The following is a 19,939-nucleotide window of genomic DNA, read 5'->3' as shown; positions in this document are numbered from 1 at the left end:
ACATGTGCTACAGGCGTCTAGGCCACATAGTGAAAAAGGATTTCAAGTACTAGCAAAGAAACATCTCCTTCCAGACATGACAGATATACCTCTTAAAACGTATGTTGATTGTTTATCAGGGAAACAACAAAGATTTTCATTTGTTAAATCTGTTTCTCATGTTAATAAAGTGCATGCATTATATTTGGTTTATTCTGATGTTTATGGTCCTATGAGGACAAAAACCTTAGATGGGGCATTGTATTTTCTCACTTTTATAGATGATGCGTCTAAGAGAGTTTGGGTTTATGCTTTAAAATCCAAGGACGAGGTCTTTGGTGTGTTTAAATTGTTTCATGTTACGGTCGAGAGAGAGATAGGTAGATCATTAAAGTGCATCCGCACTGACAAATGTGGTGAATACATTGGTGACTTCCATGAGTATTGTAAGTCTCTGTGTATACGGCATGGACAAATGGTTCCCAAGACCCCCCAGCATAATGGTGTGACTGAGCGAATGAATCGCACCATTGTAGAGAGAATCAGATGCATGTTATCCCATGCAAAGTTGTCCAAGATGTTTTGGGGAGAAGCAATGCACATGGCAGTGTATTTAATAAACAGGTCTCCATCAGGCCCATTGAATGGAGAAATACTTGAGAAGGTGTGGACTGGACAAGATCAATCGTATGGTCATCTCAGGGTGTTTGGATGTAGGGTATCCATTCATGTACCAAAGGATGAGAGGTCCAAGCTCGATATGAAGATCAGGTAATGTGTGTTCTTAGGGTACGGTGATAAAAAGTTCGGTTACAAATTGTGGGATCCGACTGAGAAGAAGCTCGTCAGGAGCAGAGATGTGGTTTTCTTTAAAAACTAATGTATAAAAGACGTTTGTAAGCTAGAGAAGAACCAACCTAGCTAAGGTGAGCTAGAGGACATGGATCCGTTTATTCCTCCCATCGTGCCTGATGACGGGGGCTTACAGTAAGGTCTAAAGGACGAGGGAGTTCCTATAGAAGATGGACCGGGAGAGCATCCCCTACCTGATTCACCTGTTGAACCACAGGTGAGGAGGTCATCTAGGGACAGACATTCATCCAAGAGGTACTCGCCGCATGAGTACATTATACTTACTGATGAAGGAGAGCCAAAAGATTATTCTAAGGCCTTAGCCGACGAGCATAAGGGGGAGTGGTTGAAAGCTATGCAAGAGGAAATTGAATCCTTGCATAAGAATCATACCTATGATGTGGTGAAATGGATACTGCGGTATCTACGAGGCTCATCCAGGTTGAGTCTATGCTATGGTGACGGAAAATCTTTGTTAGAGGGCTATACAGATGCAGATATTGCAGGTGACATAGACTTTAGAAAGTCTACATCGGGGTTCATGTTCACGTTTGTAAGGGGAGCGATTTCTTAGCAGAGCAAGCTATAGAAGGTCGTAGCATTGTCAATGACAGAGGCCGAGTACATTGCAGTCACAAAGACATGTAAAGAGATGCTTTAGATGAAAATGTTCCTACAGGAACTTACCCTGAAACAGGAGTATCACATGGTCTATTGCGATAGTCAAAGTACTATACACTTGAATAAGAATCCAAGTCAGCACTCCAAGTCGAAACACATAGAGATTCAGTATCACTGGATCAAGGATACTTTGGAACAGAAGGTGTTACAGCTTGCGAAAGTCCATACGGATGATAATGGGTCAGACATGATGACCAAGGCAGTACTCAAGGGCAAGTTTGAGATTTGTAGAAACTTGGCTGGCTTGAAGATGACAAATTTCTCCTGAGTCAGAAAGGGGAAGATTTGTCAGAGTTTTTCCTCCTCAAACTCGACCGGTCGAGGGCCTGGCTCGACTAGTTGAGGGTGGTGCTTGACTTAAAGTCCAACGAGCAAATTGTTTTGAGACTCCGTTGTGCTTGACTGGTCGAGTGGTCCGCTCGACCGGTCAAGGACTCTGCTCAATCAGTCGAGGTTACGCAGATTGATGTTCGAATTTTGTGTGGACTGCGTAAAATTGAGGCGGTTTCGTAAGAAGTGCGAAAGGGAGTTGCCTAAACTATAAATAGCGGTTCCTAGGGAATGCAAGAGAGTTTCCTAAAGCTTTGCAAGGGTTTACTAAATGGTCTAAGGGCTATCAAAGGTGTGTGAGAGAGAGAGAGAGAGAAAGACAGAGAGGAAGCTTGTGGAAGGGAGGTTCTGCTCATAGAGGCGCTTTACTGTGCACTCGGCATCTCAGCGCTCTACGTCCTCGTAATCGGTGAGATCTCTTTGTTTTCTTTATTCTCTTATTATTTATCCACTCCTGCGTGAGTGAAGAAAGTTTGATCCAAGCGGTATGTGGATATGATCAGTTATAACGTTCTACTTCATAGTGGATTGTTAATCTGAACAAGGTCTCGTGGTTTTTATCTCTTTGAGGGTTTTCCACATAAAATTCTCTTGTGCCATGTGGTTTATGCTTTGATTTATTTCATTGCTTTATTATCCCATAATTCTGGTGTTTTGGGGAGGCTAAATCTTGAGGTTTTGTGCAACGGCTGCCAACATTTCTCTCTTCCTTTTCTCCTTTTCCATTATTTGAATCTCATCTTCCTCTCTCTACCTACACCCAATTGGATAACTCGTCTGTTGTCTAGCCTGTACGTCACACTCAACTCCTACTTACTTTTATTCTCTCTCATCTACTATTCTCTCCCTCTCTTCCACAACAATCCGACCTACACATAACACAGTCAACTCGCCGTAGCTTTTAGCCAAGACCCCAAAGTCTCTGTTAAATTTTCTAAATACCTCAAAATCTTTCAACTAGACAAAACTCCAAACCCAAATTTGACGCTGGGATGAACGTGACAAGGATAACTACTCTGAATCCACGGAGCTTCTTTGGACTCCTCACAGAGATTTCTCGAATCCACGAGGAAAGAAAGCAGAAAGTAGAAATAAATTCTAATAAATTCGAAATTGATTAATTGATGAATAAAAATGAGTTCACAACCCTTTAAATAAGGGTACCAAGCAATGAGAAAGAAATTGGAATCAAACTACAACTCAAACTCCTAAAATCCGCGACTTACTATAAATAGTAAACTTACTATTTATAGACGGTCGTGATGTCTACTAGTGTGCAAGGTTTTCAGCCAAAAATAGTAAATGTCCTATTTGGCTTCACCAAACCGTTCTCCTAATTATTCTAAGCTCTTTTCACGTTCGGCACAACTCCTAAAGCCCGACGGATGAAGAGTTAGAATCAAACTAAAACTTACTATTTATGGTAAAAACGAAATTAAAATAGGAAAACGACTGTCGATTCAGGAGTTTTTTTGCAATTCCAGGCTGTGTAACCCAGGTTGGTTGGCTAAAGTAGCTTGTTCTACCCCAAAATCATATATTTTACACCAGATAACTCATTCCGGATTGCGAGATACGCCCGATCTAAGGTTCGACGGTTCGGATCACTTCTGTCGTCGACCGGGCCTTTTCTGATCCATCCTGGCCTTGAAATTGTCCACGACCCGCTCTACTTCAGTCCCCTCCACTTTAAAAGAACTCTTCCTCAAGTTCTCATCTTGTTCTGGTTCATGATACTCGGTCAGGTCCGCGACGTTGATAGTCCGTGAGATCGCCATGTCATTTGGAAGATCAACAACATAAGCGTTGTCATTGATCTTTCGAATGATTGGGACGGATCCAATCTTCTTATTTTTCAACTTGTTATACGTCCAGGTCAGAAATCTCTCTTTGCGCAGATGGACTATAACCCGGTCGCCGATCTCGAACACTTTTTGTCGCCAATGCTTGTCCACTTGTTCCTTGTACTTCTCGTTCGAGGCATGTAACTTGGTCTGCACTTCTGCATGGATGCCCATGATCTTGTCTGCCATATGTTTTACTGTAATGCTCATGCCTGTGTGCTTAGGTAGAGGGACAAAGTCAAGTGTATGGTGAGGCACTCGTCCGTAGATAATTTAGAACGGTGATCTCCCTGTCGAGCGGTTCACCATGTTGTTGAATGCAAACTCTGCTTGAAACAAGGCCAAATCCCACTGATTCGGTTTTTCTCTTGAAATACAGCGAAGGAGGTTTCCCAACGTGCAATTCACAACTTCGGTCTGCCCATCAGTCTGTGGGTGGTAAGCACTGCTGAATTGAAGTGTGTATCGAATCGATTTCACAAAGTCCGCCAAAAGTAGTTAATGAACTTCGTGTCACGATCGGAAGTAATGGTCTTGGAGACCCCTTGTAGCTGTACGACCTCCCTGAAAAATAAATTCGCTACATGTGTTGCATCGAGGGTCTTCTTGCATGGGATAAAGTGGGCCATCTTTGAGAAACGATCTACCACCACGAACACCGAATCTATGCCGCGTTGTGTTCGTGGGAGACTAAGCACGAAGTCCATTGATAAATCCTCCCAAGGACCGTCAGGCACAGGTAACGGGGTATAGAGGCCCGTATTCTGAGATTGCCCCTTAGAGGTCTGACAAACATGACAACGTGGTACGACTTTTTTCACATCGCGTACTAATTGCAACCAGTAATACCGCTCTTTCACAAGAGCTCGCGTCTTGTCTCGCCCCAGGTGTCTACCGAGGCCACCTCCATGTAGCTCCTGAATAATCTGTTCCCTTAGAGAACTTTGAGGGATGCACAATCGATTCCCTTTGAAAAGAAAATGGTCCTGTATATGAAGGTCACTGGGGTGACCTTCTTGGCACTTCATCCAAGAATCTTTGAAGTCCTCATGTAAGCCCCATATCCTAGACCGTACCGTTCCATAGGCTTCCGCGGTCTTCCAGGTCGAATTCCGGCAACCTTCGACCCTTAACCGGTATTCGCGCGCGACCTGGATTCTCATGCCGTCAACCCGAGTCGACTCAACCCAGGACTTATACCTTAGCGACCGCGTCGTCGCCGCGGTTCCGATGCCACGACTTGCGCACCGAGGCGATACCCTAGTTGGGAGATGTGGGCCAGCATTCGGTGCAAGGAAAACACCGCGCGTGCGAATTCTGAGGGAATCTCTACAAGGTGTCACATCAATCAATCAATCCCATCAATCCCATCATGTCAAGTACACATCACCTTTCACCCTTTCCCAAGCAAACCCCAAAGTCAAAAAGTTCTTACACCACCCATACCTCTCTTACAACTTTTGCCAAAAAAGTCAAAAAAAAACTTCTTACACCCATCCCTCTCTCCCATCCATCACTCCATCACCCATCACTCCCTCTCTCTCTCTCCCTTACAAGTCTCTCTCTCATTTCAACTCTCCCATAAGCAAAAATCTCATACGTATGAGCCTCTCCCATTCCTCCCAAGCTACATGTGTGGCCCACCTTTCCATCCTTAGATCTCTCATCTCAACCATCCATTTCTCATCTTCCTCCATCTAAGAGAAGCACAAGGAGCTAAGGAAGCCAAAGGAGCAAGAAGAAACCGGTGGGTGATCTTGGATATTTGTATTTTGTCTCTTTTTTTTTTTGATTTAATGGTCCACATATGTGTGACCCACCTTGATGTATATTTTGTATCAAAGAGGGGCCCATAATGACGGGGCCCCTCCATCCTTGCCGGTGTGTCTCTCTCTTTCTCTCTCTCTCTCTCTTGTATTGTGGACCCCACTATGATGTACGATCTATGTCATCTCATCCGTATGGCCCACCTTGCTGATCATCTTTGGGTGGGCCTAGATGTACAAATAACAGTTTGATCCAAAAGTTAGGTGGGCCACGTCCCTGTGGGACCCACCATAAGGCTTGTGTTATATCCACACTGTCCAGTATCCCTGGGACGCTGGACGTGCTGGTAATGAAGTGTGAACTGCTGTGGGTGTACTGTCAGGGTGTGCTGACGGTGGGGTACATGGGACCTACTCCCATCCTCCATCCTTTGGATGGGCTACACCATGATGTAAGTGCTTCATCCAAACCGTCCATTGCACCTGGACGATGGGACCACCATATGGGGCCCGTTCTCTCCACCCAGATCCATAGCTCAACTGGTAGACTGAGTGAAGATACCTCGTTTCAAACACCGAGGTCATGATATCGATCCCTTGTGGCGGTGGCTAACATGGAGTGTGTGCTGACATGGGTGTGGGGTCCATGGGACCCACCCACACTGTCCATCTACTCTGTTAGGCCACACCATTTTGCACGTGCTTAATCCGGACCGTCCACCATCCCTGGGCCCTCCTTGACGTATGTGGCTGTCCAGGCAATCGTCCAGAGGCCTGGACGTCACTTGGTATACAACATATATATATATATATATATATATATATATATATATATATATATATATATATATATTATACATATATATTTCATATGAAATGGTGGGCCCTACATGGGACCCACCTCACTCTTTAAGTGCTTAAAAGCTGCTCAGCAGCAGCTATATGAGAGATATATATTATATATATATAAATGCTTTTAATGCATAAAGCTGCTCTTGCAGCTACAATGTATATATATTATTATATATATTATATACGTGGCCCCACCACTAAGTGTTGTACACAACAGCAAGCTCCGTGGGTCCCCCTTATTTTATCCACGACATTTACTCGTGGGACCCACCCTTGATGCATGTGTTGCCTCCTAACCATCCAACCATTTTGAAAGCCCATTTTAGGGCTTGAGGCTAAGAAAGAGTCAAATCTAAGGTTCAAGTGGACCCCACCACAAAAAATAGTGGAGAGATGAATGCCCACCATTGAAGTCTTTTTGGACCATAGTAGTATTGGATTAAGGTGATTATTTGTTTTTTTTTTCCTCCCAATCAACCTATGTAACTTTACTAACAGACTAGATGGGAATTAAACTTGATGGTGGGCCTTAGGATTGTAAACGGTGAAAATCATTACCTCCACTACTATTTGTGAAATGGTCCAGATCCTTCAATATGATTCTTTTTGGGAATGTATGAGGCCCCGTTGTTATATGTAAGGCCCATGGGTTGAGGCCCATTTGATGTATTAGGGGCCCATGGGTTAAAGCCATTGAGATGTATTAGGGCCTATGGGGTTGAGGCCCATTTGATGTACATATGGGGGCCCAATTGGCGAGGCCCATTTGATACATATAAGGCCCATAAGATTAGGCCCATTTGATGTGTTCTAAGGCCTACGGGTCATGGTCCATTGCAATGCACATAGGGCCCATTAGTGCGGCCCAATGATGTGGCCCACTTGATGAATATAAGGCCCATATAATATGGCCCATTTGACGTATTTAAGGCCCAATGGGATGTACCTAAGGTCCATTGCAATGTACGATCCCAACATGGGTTATGTAATGATGTTTATGTCGGGCTATACCTTGGGAGCAATGGCGGTTTGACGTCCCCATTGCAAGTATAGTGTTGGTTAAATGTCCACATTATGACTTTCCCTAGGGCCCATTGTTAGGCTCGTACGTGTTATGTGTAGGCCGTCTAGGCCCATCTTCGTTATACACATCATCCATCCTATATAACATGTTTAGTTCCATGATTCATGATCATATGCATCATACGTATGCTTGATATGAGAAATGACTGATCATAGCATATGCCTTCGGGCAGATTATTTCGGGGTTCCCTTACAGGGGGTGTTGCCCTACATGAGCGCACGATACGCGCAGGATTGTTGCATGACTGAATAGTGTGATTCATGCATTCGCATTGTGTGATATGGTTACTGTACGCCCTAGCGACATCAGGGCCGTAGCCTCCACAGACGTATCGTGGTTGGCAGGATTGGATACCAGAAATACTGTTTTACATGGGGTGCGATAGATATCCCTGGGTGAAAGTCCCTAAATCCTTATGGTACCAAGAGGTTGATCTAACGTCTAGACCGAGTGGGTGCATAAGCGCTGAGTGCCGATTACCAGACGGTTGCATTTTCCACTGTGTCGTGGTCGGTTGGAAGGAGGTGCGGCCTTACCCGCACGAGAGTAGGGGGCAATGCCAGGCTGAGTCTGACCAGCTCGAGGAATGGATCCGCTATTGACGAGCCGAGCCCGATTTTGGCAGGCGGATAGTGAGGTCTTTTTCACTCACCTTATTACGCGCGATGGGGTGGCAATCTGGCTTGGAGTGTACTAGACCCCGGTGATATTCCAGATTTTGAGCTGTATTGATATGTGGACTTAGATGAGGATTTGTATGCTTGAGTTGCATTTCGCATTGCATGGCCTTGGTAGGCCGACATCATTCTTTGCACCGCATGGCCTTGGTACGGCTATGGTATTCTTAGCCTTCATCAGCATGTTCCGCATTACTCTGATACTGCATAACTGCATTACCACCATGAACATACACTTTCACCACCCTCTAAGCTTTCTATAAGCTTATGCACGACCGTTGCGTGCAGGTGACGTTGGATCGCAGCAGCGCTGAGGCTTGGACGCGTGGCTGATCATTTTGGAGTTTTTGTTCATCATCCTTGTATTTCCCTTTATGCTCATTGTACTTGTAAAGTTTTTTATCATAGTGGAAATGTGATAGAGTTTTTGGGTTGTTGTTGTGGGTTATGCCTTTGGTTATGCTTATTACGAATCAAACTGATGTTGGAAATCCTCCTTGTAGCATCCCAGGATCGGAATCTGGCGAATGGGCGCTGGGAGCCGAGAATGGGGTTCTACGGAGGCTGTTGGCGCCGGATTCGGCGATCGGGAATTTTGTGAGCCCGGTTTCCGAGTTCGGGGCGGACACCTCATCCTCGACATATAGCTCCTTGAGACAGTCGAAGCCGACTACCTCGTTGCTCATTGTAACTAGTAGTGATGCACGATGGCTAAGTGCATCAACCACCTTGTTCTGCTGCCCTGACTTGTGCTTCAGAACGAACGTGAATTCCTGTAAAAATGTAACTCATCTAGCATGCACATGATTCACGTTAGTCTGACTATTAATAAACTTTAATGCTTGATGGTCAGTGTACAAAACAAACTCTCTTTGAATCAGATAATGCCGCCAATGTCACAGCGCCTGAACAATTACGTACAACTCAAGCTCATAAGTCGACCACTTCTTTTGGGCTTCGCTACGCTTCTCGCTATAGAAGGCTATCGGCCTGCCTTCCTGTGATAATACTCCTCCAATTTTGATGTATAAAGCGTCACACTCAACCTCAAACAATTTGTTGAAATTATGAAGCACCAAGACCGGTGTTTTAAACAAACGATGCTTGATCTCATGAAAGCTCTTGTCAGCTTTATCGGTCCACTCGAATGGTCTTTTTTTCATGCAATATGTTATAGGCGTGATTATGGTGCTAAAATCTCGCACAAATCAACGATAGAAAGTCACCAACCCGTGAAAACTCCTCACCTCATGAATGTTTGTCCGGATCGGCCATTCCCTAATAGCTCGCACCTTTTCATCGTCCACACGAATGCCTGTGGATGTTACAACAAATCCTAGAAACAACAGGCTGTCAGTTAAAAAGCTACACTTCTTCAAGTTGAGGTACAACTTGTTAATTTGTAGGACCTGTAGCACCTGCCTGAGATGTTTCCTGCGCTCTGCTTCATCCTGGCTATATATCAATATGTCATCAAAATATACTACCACAAATCGGCTAGTGAACGGTTTTAGAACTTGATTCATCAAACGCATAAAAGTACTTGGTGCGTTCGATAGGCCGAAGGGCATGACCAGCCACTCATACAGCCTTCATTGGTCTTGAATGCCGTTTTCCACTCATCACCGGGTTAAATACAAATCTGATGGTACCCACTCCTTAGATCTAGTTTAGAGAACACCTTGGCCCTTTCTAACATATCGAGCATGTCGTCCAATCGTGGTATTGAGAACCGATATTTGATGGTAATTTTGTTGATTGCCTGGCTGTCGACACACATGCACCAGCTTCCATTTTTTTTGGCATTAATAATGCTGGTACGGCACATGGGCTCATGCGCTCTCTCAAAAGACTCTTACGGATTAATTCCTCTACTTGCCCCTGAAGTATCTCACACTCCTTCAGACTCATCCGATAATGGGGCGGTTGGGCAAGCTAGCCCCAGGGACGAGGTCTATGTGATGTTGGATGTCCCTCATGGGGGGCAATCCATCAGGTAAATCCTCAGGCCAGACTTCTTTAAATTCGTTTAGCAACAGTCTTAAACTTAGAGGGATGTTTGAGGGTTCCTCTTCCTCGCCCTTCACCACTACGGCGTATACCTCGCCGATTTTCTTGGATTCCTCCATGAAATCCCGAATGGTCAAGAGGGAACTCCCCTCCACTTTAGAGGCTTTATGGTGGTTCTCCGGTGCCATAGGGGCAAGGATTATTTTTCGACTATCCTGGACGAATACGTAGACATTATCTCGTCCCCCGATGGGTCGCATCATGGTCCGACTGCCAGGGTCGACTGAGTAACATATGACAAGCTTCCATATCGTCCACGTCACAAAGTATTTGATCCTTATAATTTTTGTCAATTGAAAACGAGATAGTTCATTATTCAGTTACCTTGGTCTCATTCACCTTTTTTATCCAGCTAATTGAGTACGGGGAAGGATGTTTCATCGTTGGTAGCCGCAACTTGTCCACCATCACTCTTGAGACGATGTTCTCGCTACTACCACTGTCTATGATCACATCACAGACCTTTCCATTGACGGTGCACCGAATACGAAATATATTGTGTCGTTGTGGATGTAATTCTTTTCGTGGGGCATACATAATCGCCTCACAACTAGAAATTTACCACGATCCTCGCCTGTCACTTCATCGCCACCTGCTATTTCTTCAGTGGTTTGTTCACGTTCATCAAAGCGATGGTCTTCTTCTGCAGCCTCATCTTCAGTGCCCCCTTCGTTTATAGTCAAGTGTGCTGCAGGACGTTGAGGACAAGTGTTTGATAAGTGGCCTAGTTGGGCACGGTAGTAACAATTATTCGACCTTGGCCGAGCATAAGGATTTGGAATCCTATTTGGACCCGCTGTTGTGGGTGCTGCACGTTGAGGTCTAGATGAGCCGCTCTCCGTATCACGGTTTGCGGTTGTAAGAAGTTGAGGTACTAGATCTTTTCCTCGTGGCAGCACTGGATCCTGTGTGGGACCCGTCATGGGGGGTCGAGTTGAAGGATATGGACGAGCAGGAGTTCTTGCAAGTTGTGTTTCTGCCATATCCGGCAATTGAACTGCTTCATCCATGGTCCCGACTGGGTACATCTGAACTCGGTCCTGAATTGTCGGTCGCAACCCACCTATAAATCGTGCCACCTTCTGTGACTCAGATTCTAACAGATCGTTTCGTGTAGCCAACCATTGGAATTCTTCAGTGTAATCTGTGACAGTTCGATTTTCTTGTCTGCAATTTTGATATTGATGGAATAATATCTGCTCATAATCACTGGGGAGAAATTATGATCGAAGAAGACGTTTCATTCGTGGCCATGATGAGATGGGCGCCTTGTTCTAGCGTGCTCGTGAGAGTTGTAATTGTTCCCACCATACAGAAGCACCAGATTTTAATTTAAACGCTACTAATTTTACCCTTTTATGATCTGGCACGTCCATGTAATCAAAATATCTCTCTACTTTGGCTAGCCAATCGAGAAAATCTTCTATACGTAATAAACCGTTAAAACTAGGAAGTTCAGCCTTACCTCAATAGTCTCTTTCAGCACGATCTAGATGATCACCTCCATGGATTGGTCGTCGGGCAAAACCCTCATTAAGGTCCTCGTCGCTAGAACTTGAATCATCTGATGTAGCCCTACAGTTTGCCACTGGTAGTGCTCTATGAAAATAGGGTTGCGTCGTACAGCAACCATGGGTGGTGGAGCAACCAAAGGTGGTGGAGCACCGCCTAGGGCTCGGAGCAGAAGTAGTGCATCCGCAAGACGGTCGAGAGTTTCCTACAGCCCTTGTATGGTCAACTGATTCTCTCGGTAGAAAGCTTTCATTCTTTCCGAAAGATAACGAATCCCTGGATCACCGTCCACAAGATTTTGATTCATACCTTCGTTGTTTGTCATCGTCCCAAGGGAAATCCTCGCTCTGATACCAATTGACGCAAGGATGAACATGATGAGGATAACTACTCCGAATCCACAGAGCCTCTCTGGACTCCTCACAGAGACTTCTCGAATCCACGAGGAAAGAAAGCAAAAAGTAAAAATAAATTCTAATAAATTCGAAATTGATTAATTGATGAATAAAAACGAGTTCACAACCCTTTAAAATGAGGTACCAAGCAATGTGAAAGAAATCAGAATCAAACTACAACTCAAACTCTTAGAATCCGCGACTTACTATAAATAGTAAACTTATTATTTATAGACGGTTGTGATGTCTACTAGTACGCAAGGTTTTCAGCCAAAAATAGTGTCCCATTTGGCTTCACCAAACCGTTCTCCTAATTATTCTAAGCTCTTTTCACGTTGGGCGCAACTCCTAAAGCCCAACGGATGAAAAGTTATAATCAAACTAAAATTTACTAGTTATAGTAAAAACGAAATTAAAATAAGGAAACGATTGTTGATTCAGGGATTTTTCGCAATTCCGGGCTACGCAACCTGGGTTGGTTAGCTAAAGTAGCTCGTTCTACCCCAAAATCATATATTTTACGTCAGACAACTCATTTCGGATTGTGAGATACGCCTGATCTAAGGTCCGACGGTTCGGATCACTTTTGTCGTCGACCGGGCCTTTTCTAATCCATCTTAGCCATGAAACTGTCCGCGACCCGGTCTACATCAAAATCTTAAATAAATAAATAAAAACTACAGAACCTGCGCCAAGTCAGCCACTTGACGAATGACTCGAACCTATCTCGAGTTCTGCTCAATTTAATTATCAAACTAGGCTGAGGTAAGCTTGGCAGAGTTGCGCCCGACTCGTGTACAGTTCGCCGGATAACAGCTAATCCTCTCCCACGTGGATGTACCCATTTCTGGTTGAACATCGCACGGGTAAGCCCACATGCACCGCCCATCCATCACATCCAAGCCGTGTGTTGGTGGGCCCAACCGTTCAATTGACCTGACTCAAAATCAAGCCGGAAACGTATCTAAGTGTGTGGGCCAACTGATGACTGATGAGTTTGCCACCCTGGTTTCTGGGTCGGTCATCTACAAATGGGACCCACCTAACCATGTAGTCATAGAAAAGTTGATAGGGAGATATGATACGGTGGAGTTGGCAGAACCGGAATACGATACGTCCATCTCTCTGCAGTAACATGGCAGGGTGATGTGCAAATCAGTTCGGCACGCATGTGGGGTCCACTCATGAATGGTTGTCTCAAAAATCACTTTTATTGGAAACTGACGTTATGGTGGAAAACAAATGGATGGTTTATGTCTCAAAAATCACTTTTATTAGACAAGCCTATTCATCTGATCGGTGGCCATAGATTTTATGGTGGAAAACAAAAACAATTAGCGGTCAAATATGCGGTAGAAAAAAGTAACGGAGAGGATTTTCCAATGGGGTTTTATTTTTAGAACGTAAGCGATCCATCGTGGTGCCATTATATGGATGGACCCGATCGACAAATCACTCTGCCACGTGTCACGTGGATAGATTGATTTAGCGGGAAGCGGATTGGCTGGTGTACTACACACCAGTTATGTAGCTGGTGTATTGACGTTAGCAAGTTATGTGGTCCCATAATGAGGTATGTGTTATATCCAAACCGTCCATCCATTTGGTGAGCTCGTCTTAAGGCTTAAGCCAAAAAATAAGACAGATCTAAAGATCAAGTGGACCACACTGCAAAAAAAAGTGGGGATTGAATGTCTACCATTGAAACCCTTTTGGGTTTTGGATCAATATGATATTTGTTTTTCCTCTTCATCCATGTATTTTCGACCTTATTAACAGATTGGATGGAAAATAAACATTATTGTAACCTCAAGAATTTCTTTATAGTTAAAATCATAATCCCCGCTGCTATTTTTGGTGTGGTTCATTTGAGCTTTGGATATGATTCATTTTTTGTATAATGCTCTAGAATTATATCTAAAAATGGACGAACGGTGTGGATGTAATAAATACATCATTATGGGGCCCATGTAACATTTTTTATCCTTTGAGCCGTTCATATAACTTGGAGCTCGAGGAGCGTCGGCGCTTGTCTCCGCATGACACGTATCTACACCAGCTATCCACATACTAGCCAATCCGCTTCCGTATTCCGGTTCCTCCGGATCTACCCGGGAGTGGATTAGGTGCGGTCACTGGCCTCGCCTAATATGGTGCAGCCCTTGCCGTGGGGCCTACTAGATGAATTTATTCTACATCCACTTTGTTCATACTTTTTTTCCAAATCACTTTAGGGCATAAGGCCAACAATTAAGCAGATCTAAATTTCATGTAGACCATTCCATAGGAAACAGTAGTGATCAAATGTCCTACTGTTAAAAACTTCCTAGGGCCCACTGTAATGTTTTGATAATGTTTATTTTCCATCCAATCTGTTGATAAGGTCACATAAACCTAGATGAAAGGAAAAGAAGAAAATATCAGATTTATTCAAAACTTTAGTGGCCCAATAATGGACAATCGCCACTGTTTCCTATGGTATGGTCCACTTGAGAATTGGATCTGCTTCAATTTCTGGATCATGCCTTAAAATGATCTGGAAAAAATGATGGAAGGTGTGGATATAGAATACATACATCAAGGTGGGCCTCACGGTAAGGGCCGCAACGTCTTGGTCTTGGATGAGTAGGCGTGTACATCGAGCTGAACCGAGTTGAGCTAGCCTTAGCTTGGATTGGCTCGGTTACCAGACACACCTAGCTTGAACTCGGCTCGATCAGCAATCAGACCAGTTCGAGCTAGTTTCGAGCTTTCGAGCTGAGCGTGCTCTACTGTATCATTTTTCTAAAGAGTTGCGGCTTACCGGTGAGCTGAGGGTGTCGGATAGAGAGTAGATGATCTGAGCGTGCCGGACGGCGAGGTGAGAGCGTGCTGGACATGGACAGGGCAAGCTAAGCGTGCCGGACACCGGACAGGGACAGGGCGAGTTGAGAGTGCAAGCCGAGAGTGCCGGACAGGGAACAAGCGATCTGAGCATCTAGGCAGGGCGAGGTGAGACTTGAGAGCATGCCGGACAGGGTGAGCTTAAGAGGACAGAAAGACTAGACAGAGAGGGAGAAAAAGGAGGAATAGTAGAGATTAGGGGCGTCGTGTAGCATGGGACATGAGTTAGGGGTTAGGGGTGCTACTCATGGGGCAAAGAAAATGGGTTAGAGTAATAGGATTTTTTTTTAATAAAAAAGGGTATATATATTCCTACAGTCGAGTCAAACCAAGTCGAGTTCGAGCCGGATTCGATCCAAGTCGAGTCGAGTTGGGGCAAGCTCGAACACATTTTCAAGCTCCAAAAATCAGCTCGACTAGCTCGAACTCAGGTTTGAGTCGAGTCAATTCGAACTCTTTCCAGTCGAGTAAAGCGAGCCAACCGAGCTAGTTCGGTTCGTGTACACCCCTATGGATGAGGCCGGGGGCCGCACCTAAGCCACTCGGCTCCCCATCATCTTCCAAATCGGGTTTACAATGAAACTTGAAGCGGGACCACGCGACGCACGTGCTAACCTGGCACTTGACGCACGTGCGAAGGAACATCCAAGCCCTGCATGAGGTGGGACAGATTGTATAGATTAATCGACAAAGATCGAGAAAAGGACAAAACTCAAGCGGGTCAAGGGTCAGGTGGGCCACGCAACGAAAACAATCAACGGTCCAGTAAATCTCATAAGCTTTTGAGACCACCAGTTTTTTTAAAATACATTTGGTAACTCTGAGCCAATTTACAAGTCTCAGTTTTTGTCCATCGTCTAAACTACGGGTCCAGATGATACACGGCTCCGGATGTCCCGCACACTTGCGAATTGGACACACGTGTTTGCGTGTATTTAGGGGTCCGTGTGGACGGCTATCTTGTTTACATTTACACACATATCCTATGATCTTAACCATTGAATTCCGTGGATTGAACTTGGACCATTGAACACTTTATTTCGGGAGGGTCATTGGATGGCCACAAAATGGATATTTAGGATCATCGCATTAATACGGTTTTTGGCTAATGTCTCATTCATCCACGATTTGGACGGTCCTGATTCGGTGAAGAGGGTCCCAACTCCCAACTACGAACCTAAAAGTGCCGCCACAAGCCCACGGTCCACCATTGCCAGCTGTCTCTCACATTTTCTAACGGGAGAACCCTTTTGGTAGTCTGGCAGAGTACGACCACCCATAATCACTCAGTATGAAAATGTACACGTGTCACACATTTAACCAATTTAAAATATCGGAGTAATGGGTCCCACTTAAATGCGTAATAACCCAAAAAATATCAGAGTATCGATTTAACTAACCGACTGTTGATCAACGAATGGACGGTTCAAAAATAAGAAGACAATTGCTAGTTGAAATTCAACAAAAAAATCAACTAATTAGACATTAAGATGATGGACCAATCAATCTGATTTTAGAAATATGTCCGATCTACAGTTTATACCGAGAATTGAATGGTTTAGATTGCTTTACATACATTCCAAGTGTGCCTCAGTTGGGCGCATGAGTACAAATTGTCATGTGTTACTAGAGTACCATTTGCTATTGCAGCACCCAATAGAAAAAGCTATCCAGCCGAAAAGGGCCGAGTGCAGCATTTAAAAAAGTCATGCTGCCAACATGACGAAAAAGCCCAAAAGAGTCTGTTTAAAAACCGAGGCCGACTTTCGATGGTCTCGTGATGAACCATGTACGGTCCGTCGCCTTTCCAATGCATCAAGTACCGGTGGGAATGCCATAAAAAACAAATAGGTTGGGCGTTCCGCCCCAATCACCGGCGTTGGTATTTGTACAGCTGGGGCCCACCTTAGGTGATTCGAAATGTCATCTAGTGGCCCATCTGTGGATGGGCTACTCATCATGATCGTAGTTCCCTTGGCTCAGCTTGTGATTGCACGTGCAACACCCACTGAAGATGGGGTGTTATAAAAAAAATGGGTTGGATATACCAAAAAATAAAAATAAAATGAAATAAAATTCAATTATTTCGTTTTACTAGGCTGAATCAAGAAAAAATATATATTATCTTTAAAGCGTGATTCACCTCCTTATCAATTGTTAACGGGTTATATACGAATTGCTTATATGATAAGACAAGCTAGATCAGGCGTGCAATAATCACAATGGGTCCACTTAGGAATAATTCGATGCAGTAAATCGCTTGGCATAATCAAACAATGGATGCGTTCTAATAGTATTATAAGATGAAATGCTATCTGGAGAATCTGATGGAAAGGAAGAGGTTTTGTATTCGAGATGATGAAATTTGGACCGAAATGGTCCAGTTTATATAGGCACCAAGGAGTGGACTGTTGTTAGGTGGCTATCAATGATTCAGAATATTTGAAAAACGTTTCTGATCGTTGATCATTTATTTCAGTCATTTTTGATCGTCAGATCGAAAGACCTGACTATTGGATCATCATGGCCCGTCCATTTTTGCACCGTTATAACTTTTAAGGCAGTTGGCCGTTTTAAAAAACCAGCTGACCATTTCGAATTAAAGACTCGACCGTTTTCAGTCGCCTATAAAAACTCTGACTCATTTCATATCCATCACACTTAGGCTCTTACTAGACCACTTGCAGCGTCTCGCAACGGTTCACGTAAGGTCGTGAGGGAGTGACCACTTTGCGACATGATGCGTACGTGTGCTGACTAGTGCCACTACAGCCACATTGCTCGAGCGCATGTGTTCCAGTGCGTAACATCTTAATCTTCAAAGCTCCAAGTAATAATACTATACACACATTCACATATAAACACCAAAACTTCTCCTATCATTTTTGATGTGAGACAAAAAGCACACACTGCACTTTTTCATTTGAAATTCTTGAAAATCGTTTTCGTAGCAAAATCCTAAAATTTTGAAATATTTGAATTATTTTTTCAAAAAACCACAAATTTCAACAGGGGGATGGTCCAAAAATCTCCTCATCAAATAACATGGGCCATCCGATATTTGTTGTGGGCAATTTGGTCGATAATTACGGGACGGATGGGATTGTTGGATGGGCCTCTGATATAAGAGAATTACCCCATCTCTAATGTGCTTGAGATAGTCTTGGCTTTGGCCCGACGTATGGGGCTAGGCCTAACAATTTTTTTGATATTCTTTATCCAAACAGGGTTATTGACGACATACTCCAGGACAAAGCAAAATGCCACCGTGATATGGCCAATCATGTTAGAAAAAAATAAAATATTTAATAGTTTAAGATAATCTAATTTATGAACTTTTAATAAGATATCCCCTTCGTGACAACAAATCCCATCATAAGTGCCGTGATTTTGAATCTAAAAGTGATTTTAATCTACACTTATGGTAACCTAACTACTTATAAATCTCTTTAAATTTCATTTTCAGGAGTGGTTTGGTTGGTTATGGGAATGAGTTGCTGCTTAGCCATATCATCCATCATAGCCCATAAAGCTGGCATTTAAGCTAAGTTTGAGGCTCAAGGTGGGGCTTGCATATTGGGAGGAGATCCCTTCTCAACTAGTAGATTCACACAAATTTATTATATTCAAAGGTATAAAATGAAAAAATAATTCTTAATATAATGAGCTTTTTTCTCGTGACAAAATGTATATTACCCCAAGTGAAATAAAATTTATATAAAATAAATTTTATGTGAAAATACAAAATTACCCTATGGAAAGGGGGTATGCCTCTTAGGGGGGTAAACCGAGTTGAACCTAGTTGAGTTGGCCTCAGCTCGACTAGGCTCGGCCACTAGCTGACTCCAACTCCAACTCGATTCGATCCTCGAGCTTAATTGGCCAACTCGGCTCGGTTTGGTCAGTAACTTGGGCCAATTCAAGTCGAGTTCAAGCCTCTGTGGCATTTTCACAAATACATGCAACACTTTCAATTTCTCACTATATGTAAAACAACAACAACAACTGTTTACAAGTATTTCATTAAACACCTTATAGGCAACATTAAAATCAAGGAAAAATGGTATTTGTTTCATATGCATATCTTCCTTACCTGACACTTTGTCGAGTCATTTCGTCAAATACTTGGTGAGCAACATCAATATCAAAGTAGCCAAGTCATCGAACTCGTTCGATATGAGTTGGGGTTTGATTCCAGTCGAGTCGAGCTCAGGTAAACTCGAACTTGGTTCAAAATTTTTCGAGCTCAAAAAATCAGCTCGACTCAGCTCAAACTCAACTTCCAAGCGAGCCGAATTGAGCTTTTTCGAGTCAAGTCGAGGGAGCTAACGAGGCTAACTCAGTTCATGTACACCCCTAAATCCTAATGCCTCCCGACCCCAAACAAAAAGGTGCTATCCCTTGCAACTATTAACAAATTTCACGTAAAACTTTACCCACGAAAATGCATATCTTATGAATAATACATATCTTATGTTCAAGCTCCATAAATCCTAACACTGCATGCCATCTTCGGAGTCATTGCCATACCATGATGTGGATATTTTATGAACGTTGTTCTTTCATTTTGACAGCTAATTTTAAGGCATGGGCCAAAAAATCAAGATAATTGAAATTTAAGGCAGACCACATAATAGGAAAGCATTGGGGATTGAACATTCTCCATTAAAAACTCCCTGGAGCCTACTATAAACTTGATTCAAAACACAATTATAAACTCGATTCAAAACTTCAGGGGCTTTCAGAATTATTTAGAGGTAAGTGTTCAATCCCCACTATTCTGCTACAATGGATAGACGTCTTGGATAGAACATATATATCATGGTGGGCCAATAGAGCTTTGACACCGTATAGCTGGCTGGTTTTGGGTCACTAGCCAAACCGCGTCCATTCCCAGTGGCCCAGGCCTCAACAATCAGAGCAGTTCACCCATCGTTTTGTCACACGTGGATGAAAGTGATGGACAATCAAAACCAGTTGACCGCTTATTCACATCATATCCACCTATTAGAAC

This window comes from Magnolia sinica, chromosome 8 (assembly GCF_029962835.1).
Source record: "Magnolia sinica isolate HGM2019 chromosome 8, MsV1, whole genome shotgun sequence".
In the NCBI taxonomy this organism is placed as follows: Eukaryota; Viridiplantae; Streptophyta; class Magnoliopsida; order Magnoliales; family Magnoliaceae; genus Magnolia; species Magnolia sinica.
This window is presented reverse-complemented; position numbering follows the sequence as displayed.